Raw genomic sequence first — 4,981 nt, forward strand, 5'->3', positions numbered from 1 at the left:
GTTAAATCCACACATAATTTTAGAGATATAATAATTTGTAATTATCAAGAGCAAAGAAACCGATGTGTGTGGATTTAATTTCGAATGAATTAAATATTATTTAACACAATACTTAAGAGTACAATATAGTTTGGACCTTAATCCATACAGATTCCTCTGATTAAACGAAAAGCCAAGTTGCTACTAGCATAAATTTGTGTGGAGCACGTGAGTTTCTCAGTGTGAGCAAGCGTGGGTCGGTGCATGGGTTGGAAAGCATACTTACCTGGCACAGGAGATACCGTGATCACGAAGGCGGTTTTCCCAGGGCGAGGCTCACCATTGCACTCCGTGCGCTGACCCCTGCGATTAACCCAAATGTGGTTAACTCGAGTGTGTAATTTTTTGTTAGCGGGGACTGCGTTCGCGCTATCCCCCTTATTACATTTCATAATACACACATAAATTCAATGTGTTTAAAACATAAAATATCCCATTGTATATAATATCATAGAATGGGTAGTAAAAGGAATTTGACATTTATAAGGGTGTAGGTGTCAGTAAAATATTTTTGGAAATATGTTATATTACATTTACTTATATGAGTAACTTCAGTAGTAGATAAATTTGGCCATATTAGCCTAATTGTGCGCATATTTTCCTTCTTCACTTTAGGGATTTTATTTCGTCAAAATTATTCTGAACAGGGAAATAATTATTTTTAATTATGAATTCCGATTCCCATACAATTTCTTCTATATAATAGAGTGGTACATATTAGTTGTCCTACTGTCGTAATCAAAATGTAGATTAATCTGTAAAAATAGAATTATTATCACATCTGTTACGATTCAGTTATTACTGCCACCACCAGTTCTTTTAATGGGTAGAACTGGAAACCACATAACAACTAAATGACTCTGTGACCCAACGATTGTCAAAGTGTCTAACCGTCTTTAAAGGGCTACAGAAAAAGAATCTTATTTTACTATTTTTATTTGACGTCTTTGTACTGGCATCACCAAAACTTTTTTACCATTCTTTTAAGATATATGCAAGGTTTTTTGGCAAAATTATTGGTATTTTAAAGGGTAATCCCTTTCATTGCTATTTCGCGACAATATATACATACATACATATTGTAATACAAAGAATCGGTCTTTCAAAATTTTGTCATGGAAATGTATCGATGTATCAGAGTAGAAAAATATTTGGCATTTACAGACGCCTAATTTGATATGATAGCAATATTGATAATAAACTTTTTTTTTTTTTTTTTTTTTTTTTTTTTTTTTTTTTTTTGTCAGTGCCCACGGTTTTTCATATATTTTTTTTTTTTCCCATCAAATTTTATTACTGTGACAATATATCATATCAATGAGATCTCCACAATCAATGCAACAATAGCAACCGACCACTATCGGGACTGTAGGCAATTCTAACTCAGCTGTCACCACTTTCATACATTTGCCTTTTACTAATTTTCTAGCCATTCAGCTCTGTAATGAATGTAAGGTGTACAGATAATACAGTGTACCGTCACTATAAGTTGGAAGGATGTTTTTTTTTATTTTTTTTGTGTTATTTTTGTTGGTATTGTAGTTGTTTTTATTTGTATCATGTTGTTAGATATTTATCATTATCATGACCATTATTATTATTATTATTATTATTATTATTTTTATTTTTATTATTATTATTATTATTATCATCATCATGTTAGCATATGGTTATTGCTGCTATAAACATTATCATTATTATAATTATAGTAGTAATCATGATGTACTCTATGAATGATAATTTCAACAAAAATGGTAGTAATTGTAATCCGACGAAAAATGACGCTAATTTTGAATTATTAATTGGGTTAAATAAATATGAAAATATTTAATAGGTATCATAGGGAATATGATTGCTACTAACAAAATTATTATAAAAGCTTCAATGATTTTTTCTTTCTAAAACAAAATCTGTTTAGTATCAGAAATTTATGAAAAAAATATTGATTTTACTTTAGTTACCTCTAGGTCAATCCTCTCCGTTTTCTGTTATCTTTCTCACTCTTTTTCCGATAACTTTTACTCTATAACCCATTGATTGAAGTGTAATTTCAATTGATTTCTTTATACAAATACAAAAAGAGCTGCTATAACTTGTATGAAAATGCAAAACATATGTAGTAAATATGACAAAATGCCAACAGCATCTGGTGTTCCCAGGCGGTCACCCATCCAAGTACTGACCAGACCCAACGCTGCTTAACTTCGCTGATCGGACGAGAAGCGGTGCTTTCAACGTGGTATGATCGTTGGCATGGGTAAAGTAAACATTAGGCACTTTTATACATTTTAATATAATGTATAATTTAATTTAGCATCAAACTTCATTGCCATGACATTCAAGTCACATCACTGAGATCTGCTCCTTAATGTATGTATCAATCCTAACCGACCACTACACGGAGTATTGGCAATTTGAACTCTATTGTCACCACTTTCATGCATCTGCTGTAAGCCTTATACTAATTATCGCGCTGTGCAACTCTAAAGAATGCAAGGTGTATATTTAATGAATAAGAAATTGAGTAACATGATATGTATATGGTTTTAAGTGCGTGCACATGCAACTGTACCTCTTGCATAGAGCTAAATGATGTAGCTAACCATAAGCAGAAATCCTGATTATTCAATTTTGAATCTTAATTGCTTACAAATATTTGTTTTTGCCACTTGTGCTGTTCTTGTTTTATCAGTATATTTCGTTGTATCACTGTCGATAGTCATCCTTATACGTTTCCGGTTTATTCTCTCTCAAACTGACTGCGTTGACTTTTAGTTTATTTCGTATTGATTAAAGTATAATTTCTACTGATTTCCATATACAGATATAAAAAGAGTTGCTAAAAGTGATAAAGAAATACATAACATATTTAGCATGTATGACAAAATGCCAACAGCATCTGGTGTTCCCAGGCGGTCACCCATCCAAGTACTGACCAGACCCAATGTTGCTTAACTTCGCTGATCGGACGAGAAGCGGTGCTTTCAACGTGGTATGATCGTTGGCATAGGTTTAGTAAACGTTAGCCACTTTTATACATTTTGATATCATGTATAATTTAATTTAGCATCAAACTTCATTACCATGACATTTTAGTCACATCACTGAGAACTGCTCCTTAATGTATGTACCAATCCTAATCGACCACTATCGGGAGTATTGGCAATTGTCACCACTGTCATGTATCTCCTGTACGCCTTTTACTAAAGAATGCACGGTGTATAAGTAATACATAAGAAATTAAGTAAGATGAAATGTATATGGCTTTAAGTGTGTGCACATGCAACTGTATCTTTTGGTTGCTGACAAATAACAATTTTGCTGCTATTGTACACCCCTATGTATTTTCTGTTTATGCTTCTCTTAATCCGTCAGCGTTGACTTGTAGTCTATTTTGTATTGGTTTAAGTATAATTTCTATTGTTTTGTAATACAAATAAAAAAGCTGTTAAAAGTGGAAAAGAATTGCATAACATTTAGCATATATGATAAAATGCCAACACTATCTGGTGTTCCCAGGCGGTGACCCATCCAAGTAATGAGCCTGACCCATCGTTGCTTATCGGATGGGAAGCGGTGCTTTCAACGTGGTATGAACATTGGCATATAAACTTGTAACATTAGCCAGCTTTATGGCAGTGCTTATTCAATTTTCATAAGTATCTTTGGCAAAGGAAATAATAACGTTAACCACATTTCTGTCAGTGCTTACAATTTTTCATACATTTCAATAGAATATATCTTTTGTTTTTTGCACCAAACTTTATTACCATTACATTCTAGTTGTGACGAGTGTGTGAAGAGACTTCTTTATGATTTGCGAAGTTCTAGCTTCGCCCGGGCCTTCTAAATATGGCCCGGCCTGTGTCAACTTTTTACGGCTGTCTCATTTAATGGTCTGACACTCGGTGCTTACCGTGGCGGCGGGATTGCCAACAGGCGCTCCTGCCGCCATGGTGTAAGCATATCGCACATTCTCTTTACCAGCACGGCGGCTGTTGTGGGCGGTCTCTGTCTCAGAAATTGTGTATGGTCACAATTTTCTTAGTAGTGGACTAGTGTGGCGTTCGGCTCGCTGCAGTGCATGCAGCACCTTTCTTCGCGTTCAATTGTTGTGATACTCTGCCATGCACAGTGGTAACCTAGGTGCATTCTGTGAAGAATGACTTTGTTACCTCTGTTGATTACTTCAGAGAGTGCCAGTGGTTCATAGCCTGTGGCGTGTGAGTACCAGCTGGCCGAGCGGGAGGTTCTCGTTTCCTCTCTGTCGAGCTGCCGTAGGATGGTACGACCGACCAAGGCACTCTTCTCCTTAAGTAATTTTCGGCTTGGTTTTATCGTCATGGGATTTGGTGGCATACTCCTGTCAGCCAGGGCTAGTCTGTCAGCAAGCACGTTCCCTCAGATGTCGCTGTGGCTTGGGACCCAGTTGATGATAATTCTTATACCTTGAGCAAGAATTCTCTGTGCCATTATGAGAATCGTGGTCAATAGGTAGATGTTGTCTGTGGGTGAGCTGTGCTGAAGACAGGCAATGGCTGCCCTGGAGTCTGTGTGTATGACCACGTGTCCTTCCCTTAGGGATGCGTGGCTAGGGCTCCCATTTTGCAACTGTCCTCTGCCTGTAGCGAGAAGGCGTTGTCTGTTACCCTCATGGATTGCATGGCATCCCTTGCTGCAAAGCCGACGCCTGCAGTGTGGCTCAAGGGATCGACCAATCCATCCATGAAGTATGTTCTATTACCCGGAGCAGTGATGGCTGCAATGACCCTTTGGGCTAGGCGTGGGGTATAGGCTCTTATTCATTGACAGGCTCATTATATTGAACTCTATCAAGCTCTGTGCCCACGGTAGGCTTCGGCAAAGTCGGGGGGGGGGGGGAGTCCATGCCCTTAGCAAGAAGCTGTTGTTTGAGCTGATGGCGTATCAATACCCTGGCTGT

General features: G+C 37.0%; 3 non-coding genes across 3 annotated transcripts; 1 reads left to right on the plus strand and 2 right to left on the minus strand.

Annotated features, from left to right (window-relative positions):
- Positions 1 to 257: 257 nt before the first annotated feature.
- Positions 258 to 418, plus strand: LOC125030076. Its single transcript, XR_007115276.1, has one exon. It is a non-coding gene; the product is annotated as a U1 spliceosomal RNA (small nuclear RNA).
- Positions 419 to 2,173: 1,755 nt separating this feature from the next.
- On the minus strand, positions 2,174 to 2,292 carry LOC125030209. The gene has a single exon (XR_007115388.1). It is a non-coding gene; the product is annotated as a 5S ribosomal RNA (ribosomal RNA).
- A 634-nt stretch (positions 2,293 to 2,926) lies between these two features.
- Positions 2,927 to 3,045, minus strand: LOC125030157. The gene has a single exon (XR_007115346.1). It is a non-coding gene; the product is annotated as a 5S ribosomal RNA (ribosomal RNA).
- Positions 3,046 to 4,981: the final 1,936 nt, after the last annotated feature.

Source organism: Penaeus chinensis, chromosome 10, assembly GCF_019202785.1.
Source record: "Penaeus chinensis breed Huanghai No. 1 chromosome 10, ASM1920278v2, whole genome shotgun sequence".
Classification (NCBI taxonomy): domain Eukaryota; kingdom Metazoa; phylum Arthropoda; class Malacostraca; order Decapoda; family Penaeidae; genus Penaeus; species Penaeus chinensis.